This window comes from Dermochelys coriacea, chromosome 3, assembly GCF_009764565.3.
Source record: "Dermochelys coriacea isolate rDerCor1 chromosome 3, rDerCor1.pri.v4, whole genome shotgun sequence".
Lineage (NCBI taxonomy): Eukaryota > Metazoa > Chordata > Testudines > Dermochelyidae > Dermochelys > Dermochelys coriacea.
In genome coordinates, this window is record NC_050070.1 from 5,250,066 (window position 1) to 5,265,717 (window position 15,652).

At 52.5% G+C, this 15,652-nt stretch overlaps 1 protein-coding gene across 7 annotated transcripts in view; it reads right to left on the minus strand.

Moving 5' to 3' along the window:
* The window catches only part of PTK2B (protein tyrosine kinase 2 beta), a 115,478-nt gene extending 108,137 nt beyond the window's left edge, over positions 1-7,341 (minus strand). The window contains exon 1 of one of the 7 annotated variants that reach the window (XM_038394025.2): positions 7,179-7,341. The gene's annotated coding sequence lies outside the window, so the exon portion shown is untranslated. Of the gene's footprint in view, positions 1-770; positions 1,012-1,143; positions 1,309-7,178 lie in introns of those variants that run through there. The other 6 variants (XM_043510027.1, XM_043510029.1, XM_038394029.2 and 3 more) reach the window with 6 other exon arrangements.
* Positions 7,342-15,652: the final 8,311 nt, after the last annotated feature.

Below are 15,652 nucleotides of genomic sequence, written 5' to 3' on the forward strand. Positions count from 1 at the left end.
AGCAAGTCAGCCAGCCAGTGGCTGGGTTCATTTAGGAGGCCATCTCTCCTTGCATGTGGCAGACTTTAACGGGGATATCGATAGGCAGACCCCCAACACCCAGTCCAGGGCTAGACCCCAGCTCATCTCGGACACATGGTGCTCTTGGCATCGGCCATCACGAGACACGTGCCCCTTCCCTTAGCAGACAGCCCTACCTGCTGTCCCCTCGGAGCATGCCACCATCCCCAGCTCTCCTGGCCCGGGTGCCGTACGGCAGGGCCTGTCTCAGCCCCTCTCCAGGGCATTCCGACTAGTAAACACAAGGAGCCATGCTCCCCACGTACAGTTACGCCGGGGATGGATTTGGCCCAGCCACGGCAAATATTTACCCAGCTATCGGCATACCGATGGCCCGGGAAGGTACGTGCCGTCACGTGGGGGATCCAGTCCAGAGCCTGGCACTGTACACCTCAGGGTTCAATCCCAGCTGACAAGCTACAGCAGCCTCACACCAGAGAGGGGAGTGGGGAAGATTTTGCACGGAGCCAGAACACACACATGTGTCCACAGGAGCATGTACTAGCCTGGCACATTCACACCAGCGGGGCCAGGCGCCCTGCCTCAGTCGCAGCGATTCCCCCAACGATCAGGAGCCGATCGCCACCCCACACAAGCCAGAGTGCTCCCACAGGCACTACACAACAGGACACCTTCAGTGCCCGGACCCCGGCCATACCCTCTCAAGGACCCTTCAAGCAAGGGGGTTAACAACCCCAGCTCTCTCCTACCTTTTCACCCACCTTCGAGGACCCCAGTGTGTTAGCAAAAAAGCCGTAGATCCGCAGGCCCCACCTCCTCCCAGCCCCGTGACTGCACCCCAAACCTGGGGTACCGGGGTAGGGACAGAGGTATGGAAAATGGGATCTTCCTTCCCCGAAGGCCCTGGAGAAAACACCCTGGCAGTTACACACCCTCAGTGCGCTCACTTCCTGGTCTGGGCTGCCTTGCATTCCTCCGAGCACCGCCCTCCCTCTCTCCTTGCCTGCATCTCCTGCCAGCCCCAGCAAGTCCCTCGGGTGCAGAGGCTGCCCTGTTCCTCCCAGGAGGCTGACAGCTCTGCCTGCAGCACCCTGCTGCCTCCCAAGAGCCTGAGGGACTCACCTATGCAAGGGGGAAGCCGGTGCCAGAGCCCGGGGACCTCAGGTGGGTTCCTTTGCTCCTCCTCTGTGCAGGTCTCTGGCTTGCCAGGCAAGAGCAGGACCGAGGAACTTGCAGGGTCTGGCCCACGTGGGAGTTGGTGCTAAGGGGAAGGGCATCATTCTTACTACTACTGAAACCACACCCCAGCGGCCCACTTCCTGGATGGGTTCGGGGCAGGTGTCAGTGACATGAATCCTCGAGCCCACATTTCCATGACAGCAGCCGTCACAACTAGTGTGCCAGGCAAGATAGAGAGCAGACCGCCCCATGCCCCTCTCTGGGAAAGGGCTCCACAAACAAGGAAACCCACCCCCATCTTACTCAGAACGCGGGTGCAAGGGTCTGATCCCCAACCGGCCACATGGAGAGTCAGGCCCGGATCCTCAGGTGCATTCAAGGACCATACAGCATGGTGCCAAGAGGCCTTTAGGCCAGTGGTTCTCCACCAGGGGTACATGTCCCCCTTGAGGTACACAGAGGTTTTCCAGTGGGTACATCAACTCATCTAGATATTTGCCCAGTGTTACAACAGGCTAAATAAAAAGCACTACCGAAGTCAGTACAAACTAAAATTTCATACAGACAATGACTTGTTTATACTGCTCTATGTACTATACACTGCAATGTAAGTACAATATTTATATTCCAATCAATTTATTTTATAATTATATGGTAAAAATGAGAAAGGAAGCAATTTTTCGGTAACAGTGTGCTGTGAGACTTTTGTATTTTTATGTCTGATTTTGTAAGCAAGTAGTTTTTAAGTGAGATGAAACTTGGGGGTACACAAGACAAATCAGACTCCTGAAAGGGGGACCATAGTCTGGAAAGGTTGAGAATCACTGCTTTAGGCCACCGATGTGCTTCCCTGATCTCGGGCCAGCTCTGCACCAGGCCAGTCCCTCTATGTAACTGAGAGCAGCCTCAGGGCTGCTCTCCATTACTCACAGCCCCACTGTGAAAAAGGTAATGGGTGTATACATTGATCTCTTCAGCCACCTCTTCTGGGGTGGGATGCAGCAGCTACTTCACAACAGCCAGCAACGCTACGTAACAGTTCTGGTCAATTAAATGCTGAAGGACTTTGCATCCAGCTGAAATGGGGGCCAGCTGGGGAGATAGACCATTCCTTAGCTGGAAGGTGGCCAGACCCCGGAGCTAACCCCACAGCCCTTGGAAAATGCACAGGCGGTCTGGAATTATTGGACAGAAAATGACTATTTGTCAAAATCAAAACCTGTCGTAAAAACCTGTCACTAGCCACAAGACTGTCACTGGGAAGGTGTCTCAGGTCCAGGGTGAATTTCTGGGAGAGAAGAAAATAGCCAGGAGGCCAGGACATTCACATGGGATCTGGGCTCAAATGTGAGTCTCCAATGCTCCCAGGGCCTACCCTCACCACTGGGCTGTAGAATCAGTCTCTAGCTAGTCCTCAGTATTAAAAAGCAGGCAAAAGAGAGACTGATTCTGTAGTACCCAGTGGTAGGTGTTATACAGACATATGGTAAGAGACGGCACCTGTCCCAAAGAACTAACAGTCTATACAGCTAAGGTATTACCATTTTAGAGGCAGGGCACTACAGCACAGAGAGGGCATGTGGCAGGACTTGAACCCCTATTTCAACACAGTCAAGCCAGTTCTTTAACTACAAGACCACGCTGCCCTTCCACCTGTGGGTTAAGCTTTCAACAGCCCAGGGGATGCAATCATGCGTGTTGCAACCTGTTAGCCGCATTTGTTAACAGTGGGTACAAGCAACAATACACATTCAGGAAGTCACCATAGATCCAGCCACCTTTCTTCGGCCTGTGTTGGTACTGGCTTTTTGTTCCCTCATTGTACACCCAGAGGGTGCAAAGCCTCCGGCACAACCGAGCTCCCTATCACATTGTCTTATTGCAGCTATTATATATACCCAAAATCACTTTCAGCCTATGAGCTGTTATTGTCCAATGTGCTGGCACTTCATAAGCTTTACTATGCGTTTGTACAGCGCCCAGCACACTGGGGCGCCAGCCATTTGTAACCTCTAGGCGTCGCTGCTATTTAATAAATAACTACACTTTTCATCTACAGATCTTCAACTCACTCTACGAAGGGGGAAGCAAGCATCATCAGCCCTATTTTGCCAATAGGGAAACTGAGGCACCGCAGGTGCAGCAACTTGCCCAAGGCTTCGAACCCAGGAGTACACCGAGTTGGGAATTTTTTGACTGCTCCTTTTTGGCAAAAAATAATGTGGGTTCGTCAGAACTGAAGCTGTTCATGAAAGTGGGTCAGTTTCAACCCATCTCCCCACACAAAACATTTGTGAAAAAAAAATCTCTCTGAAATTGTCCAGATGTCCCGTTTCAATGCTTTCAATTCAGAGAGTTTTGGCTTTTCAAGTTGAAATTACTTTTTGGTTCAAAATTTTAGTAAATTTAGAATAAAATAAAGGTTAAAAAAAAAAGAGGAAAGGTCAAAAATGAAACGGACCATTCTGAAATGATCAAAACAAAACATTTCCACTGAGTCAAACTGATTTTTTTTTTCTCGGTTTGTGAAAATTTTGAAGATTTTGACTTTTCGTCCCAATAGAGGCCAGGAAAAAATTTCAAAATCTTGCAAAGTTTCAGAGTAGCAGCCGTGTTAGTCTGTATTCGCAAAAAGAAAAGGAGTACTTGTGGCACCTTAGAAACTAACAAATTTATTTGAGCATAAGCTTTCATGAGTTACAGCTCAGCTTACCTTAAGTGATCACTCTGGTTACAGTGTGTATGATAAAACCCATTGTTTCATGTTCTCTATGTATATAAATCTCCCCACTGTATTTTCCACTGAATGCATCCGATGAAGTGAGCTGTAGCTCACGAAAGCTTATGCTCAAATAAATTTGTTAGTCTCTAAGGTGCCACAAGTACTCCTTTTCTTTTTGCGAAAATCTTGCAAACACTCCCAGGACAGGAAAGCCATTTCCTGCCAAGCCCTACCCAGGTGTCCTGCACCCCTCCCCACATCAGCCTCTCTCCTTAAAAGTAAATGCATGGAAGGCTCCCAGCCCAGATCCTCCGACAGCACCTGCCACCTGAATTCATGATGCACACTGCCTGTGACCTCCTGGAAGATCCTCCTTCCTGCTCCTGACCAGGACCTGAGAACACCCGAGGAGGAGAAAGCCTTGAAAAATCCACCCCAGGTTTCACACAAGACACTGCATGTACCACGACAGGATGCTTGAGGCCTCAGTTGCATATAGCCCTTCAGTCATTCCTACATCTCCGGGCTATCCACCTTCCCCAACGTATGGTTATCATCCACTCCACTGCCCCTTATTACAGCCCCTCCAGGACCCCAAGCACCATCTCTTCCCCCTCCCATACACTGCCACCTTTGACTCTGCATCCTAGCTACACTCCGCCATTGCCCCCATTGCCGTGGTATCTGGGCATGCACTGCTTTCTAGCGCCCCCTCTGCCTGGAGCATATCTGCCAGCATATCGCACAGAGCTCCGGCCAGAGGGGGTGCTAGCGTGCAAGGCACGCTCAGGTACCAGGGTGATGCGTGCAGGAGGGATGGAGAGATGCTGGCCTCGGAAGCCTGGACCCCCAACCACAACCCCTGGGAGGTGGCAGCACAAGTTTGCTGAGCCAGGTGAGCGGCTGGTGGGGAGAGAGGCTGTTCCCCACTGCCCTGTGCTGGATGCAATCAGACCTGCTCAGGAGTATGCGCTGGAGGCTTACGCAGGTCGCGATCCCTCGCGCACTAGTGGCGGCTAATCGAGCTTATCCTCTGACCATGACCATCTCCCCAGGCTAGCACGGAGAGGGCATATTTATGTATTTAAAGGTCACACAGCTCTGCCCCAACAGAGGCCGGGGTGGCTGTTCTCTGCAGCTCCCTGCATTCCACAGCCCCGCCTTGCCAAAGGGAGGGGGACCCTGCACCCCACATCCTTACACAACAATGCCAGATGCTCCCCACGTCACCCCCTTCTGTCCACCATGGGTTCCTGCCAGGCCCCACAGCTGGCCCACCGCTGGATCTACCTTCAGCCTTGGCGCATCGCTCTGTCCCTCCTCGCTGACATCAGAGTTCCCCGCTCTTGGGAAGACCCTGGGGCGTCTCAGAAGATTTAGGAAGCCAGCTAGCACCCCTGGGGAAAACTCTGTCCGGAGCCATGGGGAGCCCACACGCTGGAGCCCTGCAAGCAGGCTAGGGAGAGGAATAAGAAGAGGAAGGCGGGGCTGGAGAGAGACGATATCTGCCTGTCCCTGGGACTGGGGAGGGGGGTAGATTAAGGGGCCAAAGACTGACCCACCCACCTAGAGCCATATTTAAACGAGACACTTCGGCAAGGCGTGGGGGACAGGTGCCCGTGGAGCTGTGTTTCTGCAGCAGAAGGGCCTGAATCCCATTGCTCACGGCTTGGGTGGTGGCCGGGGCGTGTCGGTGAATCCGCGGCAGATGCGCCCTGTCGTTAAAGCTGCTCGGACAAAGTGCACAACTGTCCGGAAACGAGCTTGCTGATGGCACAACGGTCCCAGTGAGTGGGGGTGCAAGGCACCAGTACAGGTGCCTTGGCTACACCGTGATCAGGGCTGGTTTAGCAGCCACTAGCCCTGAGACTGTTGGGGCACAGGTGCCGCTTCAGGCTGTGCTGTCTCATGCCTTTCCCTGCCCCTGGACAGGGCCAGGGCCAACAAAACTCACCTATGCAGGGGGTGGGACATCACAGCGTTGGCATCCTTTGCAGAGCGCCCTGATGGTGCAAACTTTCCAACCCCTTGGTCATCACCCCTAGTGCTTTTCAACCATAAATCACAAAGGGGAGGGGAGTAGCCTATTTCAAAGAGGGGGAAACCGAGGCATGGAGCAATGAAGTGACTCTCCTAGTGCCAGAGTGAGTCAGGCACAGGGTCAGGGCTCCCAATTCCCAGTCCCTCTCCCCTGGGCCATGCCGCCTGTCCTACCACAAGGCAACAGTTCTGTGATACACCTGTATCCTTATAGAGGGCTCATGTACAGCTCCCTGCACTGCTATTGGGCTGGCACTACAGGACCTCACTGCCATTATGGTACCACATGAACTGTAGACATTGTCAGGTCAGCCACGGGGGAGGAATCAGGGAGGTCCAGGGCACAGACTGGGGATCATGGCAGTGGCCCAGCTCATTCCAGGCTGCAGGGGGGACTTGGAGCCATCTTTGCTTCTCCGCCTCAGCCCAAACCCGCTCTAGTCCCTGGCCCGTGGAGCCTCCGAGCCATTTCTCCAGCGCCTGCCCTCATTCTGCTGGGGGAGAAGATCAGCAGCCAGGAACTCCGAGCAAGGCTCCTGCAAGAAGGGAGTGGCTGGGGAACCCCGCAAACCGTCCGTGGGGACCCACTCACCTGCCCCAACTCCCCGGCCGCGCGCGGGTTTGAAATGGGAGGCGGCAGACAGACCATCAGGCAGGATGCCAGCCTACAGCCTGCCCGCAGCCACCCAGACCACCTAGGCAGACCACCCCTGCCTCGTGCCCTCTTCCACAGATCCAGCCAAGCACGGGCAGCCGGCCTCAGTCTCGCCTGTGCCAACTTCCCCCCACGCCGCACCCCGTGCCCAGAACTGCCCAATGCCCGCCCCGCACGACAGTAGCTGACTCCGGCTCCATCCGTCCTGGACGGCTAAGATGGGGAAAGAGCCACTTGCTTCACCAGAAACCTGGGCACCTCCCCACAGAGGGCAACAGCGTTTGACCATCCTCAGTGGGCTTGGGGCTTAGAAGGGACAGGGTCTCGTAGCCCCTTCTCGTAGCCCCCCAGCCCTGCCCTCGGGAGACTGGCTGACTTTGTGTCTCCAAACCCTCGCCAGCCACACATTCCTCCCCCTCGCTGGGAGAAGCTACCAGCCATGCCAGGGGAAGGATTTATTAATAGCCCCTCATCGCCCACTCCAAAGCAATGGCTTCAAGCCTCCAGCGTGCAGGAAAGACCCCCCCCCCCCATCACATTTACACACCCACACCAACTTACTGTGAAGGAGAGGCGCCAGGGGCTGGGCAGGCAGGCGGGAGCAGCTGTTGGCCCCGCAGCCGGCCGGCTCCGAAAGCGATCGGCAGCGGAGCGCACGTGTCCCGGGAGTGGGGAAAGGCGGCGAGCCGGCTGGGGGTGGCCGTGCCGCGGCAGAGCTGGAGCGTGTCTGGAGGCGGTTCAGGCGCGTTGGTGCTGCCCCCGTGTGGACCTGTGCGCACGCTGCCGGCGGGCGGGCGGCCCGGGTCCAAGTCGGGCGCTGCTCAGCCGGTGCGGGGCGCTGGGCCACCTAGCTGCGGGGACGAGTCTGCGGCAGCCAGGGCGCCAGCCGCTTGAGGTCCCGCCAGCCGGGCTCTGGTTCAATCCGGCGTGACAGCCCGCGGGGCAGGGGCAAAGAGGACTGTGGCCTGGCAGGGGTTGGGGCCACCCTGACCCCATCGGATCACCCCGTCTGCTGAGGCCCCTTGCACCACCCAGAGGGACACCAGGCTTTGTGCAGGGCCAGTCCCGCCAACGCACAAGGGCCTGGTAGGGCTGGAGCGTCTGAGAGCCCCCGGGGCGCCGGGTGTCACAACCGAAGCGAGTGGCTCTGGGCTCAGTGGACGACATTAGAACAATGGGCAAGGAAGGCGAAGATAACATGGCAGAGACGGGGGCCTGCTGCGTCCTCAGCCGCACCTGGTGCCCTTGTGAACCCCAGCACGAAGAGGGCGCAACCTGCGGCCCCATCGCACCCACTTTTGGGGCGTACTTTGCCCAATCTCACCCACGCTGTCGACCGAAGCAAGTCAAACACAGGCACCCAGGTGCCACTGGCCTCCGGGTGGCGCTAATGTGTGTCTGGGCTTGTCTGTTTAGACTGGGCATGTCCCCCAGAAGCACCAAGTGCATTGTGCTTATCTTATCAAAGGAAAAACTATTAGTAACACTAGTAAAATAACAAAACAAAACAAAACAAAATAGCTGTAGGGCCAGGATACCTGGGTTCTGTTCCTGGCTTGGCCTCTGACCAGCTGAGTGACCTTGAGCAAGACACTTTCCCTCTCGGGGCCTCTATTTCCCTCCCCCCTCTTGTCTATTTAGCTTGTAAGCTCCTTGGGCTGGGAGGGTCTCTCACTGGGGGGGGGGGGTGTACAGAGCCCAGCACAGTGGGGTCATGCTCTCTGCTGGAGTGTTCTCCAGATGCAACTGTCACACTGCTGCTCAGGGTTGCCAGCTCTAAGGCAAGTCTCACGATCTTTAGTGAGTCTCCTAAAGACCCAGCTGCTGGAGTCATGAGATCATCAGAGAGCTCAGCTGTCTTTTAAGTATGTTTCTTGGCCTCACGGCTGCAGGGAAAAACTTGAGAAGCACACCCTGAAGGCTCAAAGCCAGAAGACAGAGAAAAAAGCCCCAACATTAGTTATTTAACATTAAAGGCACCTTTTTGAGGCCCGTCTCATGATTTGTGAATGTTCTGGGGTAACAATACTGAATTACTGATAATGAGCTACACTCCACATTCTGCATAACTCAATGTACCAAACCTGTACTGTTTGGCCCAGTGTTTGCATAATTGGCTTGGAGAAAGCCTTGCGCTCTTAGGCAAAATGTCTCCTTGCCCTTTCCTGTATCGCAGCTTCCCTCTCCACTGCAGCACAGATCAGAGGGTCGTCTTTTCAGGATTTAGCTGTGTTTATATACATTCCACAGAGTTAAATCCCTGAGAGACGTAGTGACAAAAGGGAAAACCATTTGCTAAAGCTGTACCTATATCTAGACCGATAAATGTGCATGCATTTGCTTACCTTTAATCCATGAAATAATTGTCTGTAGTGTCAATTACAAGTTTTTAAACATTTTAGGGGGGGGGCCCAAGTTTTAGTGCTTCTTACTATCCAGTTCAAATGCAAAATATAATTGCATGCACTCCCACACACGCTCCCCTAAGTCAGTGGTTCTCAACAAGGGGTACACGTACCCCTGGGGGTGAGCAGAGATCTTCCAGAAGTACATCAAATCCAGATATTTGCCTAGTTTTACAACAGGCTACATAAAAAACACTAGGGAAGTCAGGCAAACTAAAATTTCATTCCGAGAATGACTTGTTTATACGGCTCGATATTTTCAGCGGTTTTCAACCAGTGGGTCGCGACCTCAAAGTGGGTCACGAGTTTATTTTTTTGGGGTTGCCACAGCCGCCATTAGACTTGCTGGGGCCCAGGCCAAAAAGCTGAAGCCTGAGTGGAGCTGAAGCCAAAGCCTGAGTTTTTAAGTGAGGTGCAAGTTGGGATAGGCAAGACAAATCAGAGTCCTGAAAAGGGGAACAGTTGTCTGGAAAGGTTGAGAGCCACTGTTCCAGGTGTCTTCTCTAGGCAGACTTATCCATCTCAGCCTCTGCAGGATGGTATCTGTAGCGCACGCCAGCTCCTTAAAGTTAGGAAACAAGCGATAGTCCCACTTTGTCCTTGAGTCTCTTCAACAACAGCCTGCAATTTGCCCAGCCTGCAGCAGTTCTAGCCCTCTTCCTCTTCGGTGGGGGAAGGGAGCCTGCCCCAGGCTAAATCCAACAGACTGGCAGAGTCCCTGGAACACAGGGTGACCAGATAGTAACTGTGAAAAAATGGAACAGGAGGTGGGGGGTAATAGGCACCTATATAAGAAAAAATCCCCAAAAACAGGACTGTCCCTTTAAAAACGGGACATCTGGTCACCCTACTGGAATACAGCCCCTGGCACTGCTCCACTGCTGAGTTTTCCGGATCACTCTGGCTCCCACTCCTATTTATTCACTCCTCCCCATTCCCTTGAGCTCCCCTTGGTTCCACGTTCAGAGGGCGACTCTGGGTATGTCCTGCCAGGCTCCTTGCCCACAATGGAAATCATCCAGGCATTTTCAACCAGCTAATGAGCATACCTAGTACCTGCTACACCCAATTTCGACATGATTTTGACCCATCCTGCAGAGACGCTTCACCCAGCTCTGTGTGGTCTGCAGGCACACACTGTGCCCCTAAACAAAAACGAATAACTGTGTATCTCCCCCCTGTTTCTTCCCTTCTTTATCTCATTAAATGCTGCAATGCAAGCGTGTGGCTTAGATTTGCTGCCTCTGTGCCCAGGCAGAGCCCTGGTGGCTAGTGGATCCAACTGCAGAGCGGAGCCATAAGTGTTTGTAGGACAGGGGCCTGTTTTCAGGACCAGCCTTATGGGTGGGCGACCACCCAGGGCACCATGGTTGCGGGGGCACCGTGGTCAAGAGGCAAGGAGCAGGGCGGGCCTGGGGGGCAAGGCTGCAAAAGGGAGCTTGGAATAATGGGGGAGGGGAGACAACGGGGCCCAGGGGAGATGAGTGGGGAGCCCAGAGATGCAGCAAAGGCCTGGACGATTGGAGGGAGCCTGGGGAGACAGCAGAGGCCAGGGGCACCAAAATGCAAGTTTGCCCAGAGCATCATTTTCCCTAAGACTGGCCCTGTCCATTTTCACTGCTGGCTCTGCTCCTATGCCATCTAGCGGCTTCTCCTGCGATAACAGGCAAGCGACTCCATGGGCCGGTGCATTCTGATGAAAGCAGGCAATGCCAGTCACCCCTGGCTTGTCAGAGACCAGCTGCTCCGTGTGGAAAGAGGAACAAACCGACCTTTGCATAGAACCAAAAACATATCTCTGCCTTCATTATTAGGATTATTATTTGTAGTCTCAATACTCTCAGGGCGTGTCCACCTCTCTCGTGACCCCCCTGCTGTTTGCGACCATCGATTCCTGGCCAATGCACACTGCATCACGCTCATGGAGTGGTGGCAGGCCTCAGGATCCCAAATCATATTGTCGGTCTCTTTCTATGTCGGCACAATTCCTCTGATTATCAGCTTCCCGCATTACAGGCATCGTCGTTCTCAAGTTTTCTGTTGAACAAAGCGTCTGAAGGTGACAAACCACATTTCACTAGTGCTGCCTTGTAATTTGACTCATCTGAGTACAGCTTGGTCTCATGCTGTAACCATTTCCTGTAGCCATTTTCTTATTTTAGCACTGGTTTCCACCAGCCCATGGGTCTGGGGACAATGGCGACTGTGGCGACATAGAATCATAGAATCATAGAATATCAGGGTTGGAAGGGACCCCAGAAGGTCATCTAGTCCAACCCCCTGCTCAAAGCAGGACCAAGTCCCAGTTAAATCATCCTAGCCAGGGCTTTGTCAAGCCTGACCTTAAAAACCTCTAAGGAAGGAGATTCTACCACCTCCCTAGGTAACGCATTCCAGTGTTTCACCACCCTCTTAGTGAAAAAGTTTTTCCTAACATCCAATCTAAACCTCCCCCATTGCAACTTGAGACCATTACTCCTCGTTCTGTCATCTGCTACCATTGAGAACAGTCTAGAGCCATCCTCTTTGAAACCCCCTTTCAGGTAGTTGAAAGCAGCTATCAAATCCCCCCTCATTCTTCTCTTCTGCAGACTAAACAATCCCAGCTCCCTCAGCCTCTCCTCGTAAGTCATGTGCTCTAGACCCCTAATCATTTTTGTTGCCCTTCGCTGTACTCTTTCCAATTTATCCACATCCTTCTTGTAGTGTGGGGCCCAAAACTGGACACAGTACTCCAGATGAGGCCTCACCAGTGTCGAATAGAGGGGAACGATCACGTCCCTCGATCTGCTTGCTATGCCCCTACTTATACATCCCAAAATGCCATTGGCCTTCTTGGCAACAAGGGCACACTGCTGACTCATATCCAGCTTCTCGTCCACTGTCACCCCTAGGTCCTTTTCCGCAGAACTGCTGCCGAGCCATTCGGTCCCTAGTCTGTAGCGGTGCATTGGATTCTTCCATCCTAAGTGCAGGACCCTGCACTTATCCTTATTGAACCTCATTAGATTTCTTTTGGCCCAATCTTCCAATTTGTCTAGGTCCTTCTGTATCCTATCTCTCCCCTCCAGCGTATCTACCACTCCTCCCAGTTTAGTATCATCCGCAAATTTGCTGAGAGTGCAATCCACACCATCCTCCAGATCATTTATGAAGATATTGAACAAAACGGGCCCCAGGACCGACCCCTGGGGCACTCCACTTGACACCGGCTGCCAACTAGACATGGAGCCATTGATCACTACCCGTTGAGCCCGACAATCTAGCCAGCTTTCTACCCACCTTATAGTGCATTCATCCAGCCCATACTTCCTTAACTTGCTGACAAGAATGCTGTGGGAGACCGTGTCAAAAGCTTTGCTAAAGTCAAGAAACAATACATCCACTGCTTTCCCTTCATCCACAGAACCAGTAATCTCATCATAAAAGGCGATTAGATTAGTCAGGCATGACCTTCCCTTGGTGAATCCATGCTGACTGTTCCTGATCACTTTCCTCTCCTCTAAGTGCTTCAGGATTGATTCTTTGAGGACCTGCTCCCTGATTTTTCCAGGGACTGAGGTGAGGCTGACCGGCCTGTAGTTCCCAGGATCCTCCTTCTTCCCTTTTTTAAAGATGGGCACTACATTAGCCTTTTTCCAGTCATCCGGGACTTCCCCCGTTCGCCACGAGTTTTCAAAGATAATGGCCAAGGGCTCTGCAATCACAGCCGCCAATTCCCTCAGCACTCTCGGATGCAATTCGTCCGGCCCCATGGACTTGTGCACGTCCAGCTTTTCTAAATAGTCCCTAACCACCTCTATCTCTACAGAGGGCTGGCCATCTCTTCCCCGTTTTGTGATGCCCAGCACAGCAGTCTGGGAGCTGACCTTGTTAGTGAAAACAGAGGCAAAAAAAGCATTGAGTACATTAGCTTTTTCCACATCCTCTGTCACTAGCTTGCCTCCCTCATTCAGTAAGGGGCCCACACTTTCCTTGGCTTTCTTCTTGTTGCCAACATACCTGAAGAAACCCTTCTTGTTACTCTTGACATCTCTTGCTAGCTGCAGCTCCAGGTGCGATTTGGCCCTCCTGATATCTTTCCTACATGCCCGAGCAATATTTTTATACTCTTCCCTGGTCATATGTCCAACCTTCCACTTCTTGTAAGCTTCTTTTTTATGTTTAAGATCCGCTAAGATTTCACCATTAAGCCAAGCTGGTCGCCTGCCATATTTACTATTCTTTCGACTCATCGGGATGGTTTGTCCCTGTAACCTCAACAGGGATTCCTTGAAATACAGCCAGCTCTCCTGGACTCCCTTCCCTTTCATGTTAGTCCCCCAGGGGATCCTGGCCATCTGTTCCCTGAGGGAGTCAAAGTCTGCTTTCCTGAAGTCCAGGGTCCGTATCCTGCTGCTTACCTTTCTTCCCTGCGTCAGGATCCTGAACTCAACCAACTCATGGTCACTGCCTCCCAGATTCCCATCCACTTTTGCTTCCCCCACTAATTCTACCGGGTTTGTGAGCAGCAGGTCAAGAAAAGCGCTCCCCCTAGTTGGCTCCCTTAGCACTTGCACCAGGAAATTGTCCCCTACGCTTTCCAAAAACTTCCTGGATTGTCTATGCACCGCTGTATTGCTCTCCCAGCAGATATCAGGAAAATTAAAGTCACCCATGAGAATCAGGGCATGCGACATGTAAACCCAAACTTTGCTGCAAGCTGCTTAAACACATGCCTGCTGCACTGCAGCCCATCATCAGACATCGCTTGGTCAGGCAAACAACGTCCAGCTAAAATAGATCTGACATGCACAATCACCTGTTTAGCCACAGGATCTGCTAATAAGGCTATCTTGGAGAAGTGAAAATAATCATTTAGACCAAGTACATCATTTTCCCCCCAGACAACGTAAACAAATCTATGCCTGTTTTGCTCCAGGGGACAATTTTTTCCCGTGTCATCACCAGCATAGTCACTTTCACTTGCCTTTGACAATTTCCTCAATGTCGCTCTTCATTTGTGGCCAGTATAAAAAATCTCTGGCCCTTCTCTTAGCTTTCTCAGTCCCTCAAGGTCCTTCCTGTATCCTTTGTAACATATTCCTCTGTAGCACCTTAGAGAATTGCTACCCTGACGTTTTTAAACAAAATCCCACCGGATTGAGAGCTCCACCCGAATCAGTGATAGGGACTGAGAAGATGCTGTCCTGGCCACCCTGTGCTAATAAGCATTATCTGCTTTCTGCAGGTTCTCATCCTGAACTGTTGCTCTGGCAATCAGAGTCCACATTTCATCAGAGACTGGATACTTGGTGTCTAGCTCTGGATTTTGCTCCATTGCACTTTTGTCAAATGCCTAGAGAGCACATGTGTAACTGCCAGGTCTCTCCCTGCCACTTGCTCCCGGCATGAAATCAAGTAAGTTATTTGCTCTCTTTGTGCCTCAGTTTCCCACCTGTAAACTATGGATAATTATACTTCCTTTACCTGGCTTGTGTTGTTAGATTGCCTGTCTTTGGCCATGTGTGTGTCCGGGACCCAGCACAATGGGACCTCTCGGTAATACTGTCATGTACATAATAATGAATTCATAAAAAGCACTATCTGATGATAAAAGAGAAATACAAGGCTAGATCTGTTGACTAAAAAACCCAGAGATCCGAGCCAGCCACAGAATACATTATGAGCAATTTCTTCACAAATGTAGCCCTTTTTCTTGGTGTGTGGGCTTGACATGTGCTTCCGAGGAACAGAACTCCACTTGCGCAAATGTGTGCAGAAAAGGTGTGAATGTGATTGGCCTGAAACATGACAGCAACTCTACCACAGTGTTCCGGGGAGACGCTGGCATGGATGCCGGGGTAGCAGCTGCATTGCTTTAGAGGACTGCTGGGGCACCACGAAGAGACTACTGGAGTCCATATGGTGACACGTTCTTTCCCCCCGATTGCTGTCCAAAGAGCAAGGAGATTTTGGCCTTGTGATGGGGCATTCTTTGCTCCATTCTCTTTGCCTGGCATAGACCCGCCCAGAGACTTCTTGCATAGATGCCACCATGCTGTTTATTTACACTCCTCCACCTACATACTAGTGCATTTGCAGGGGCCTCTAGCTTTACTACCCCTCCTCCAAAGGGGAGGGTGGCAAAGGTGTCTCCTCCCAGAGAATTCCCTTGTCTCAGGCCCCACTGGCCTGTCTTTCTCTTCCGTTTCTCCCCTCACATTTCCTGCCTCTGCCCTTTTGTCCAGCCCCCTTGTTAATGGGCTAATTAGCTGGGTAGCTATCCAGCCCCCATCTGACCTGGTCATCAGGAACGCCTCTCCTGGACCAGGCCCCTGGGGAGGGTCTGACTGGTTAAACAGTGATCCAAGCGCTGGTTCGGCTGCTGATTTGCAGCACTCTGCCACCCACCTCCCGCCCAGGTGTTTCTATCTCCAGGCTACTGGAGCCACTACTCAACTTAGCCACCCCTTTGCTTCTCTAATGGGAAGGGATTCCAGTCTGTGTCTAACAAGAGAGGGTGGGGCAACCCATCTACTACCCAGAACCGACCATAGGGTGGGTGACAAGGGTGACTGCCCAGGGAGAAATGGTTGGGGGGGGGTCACCATCCAAGTGCCGCAAGCTGACGGGCCTGGGCTGCTGGAG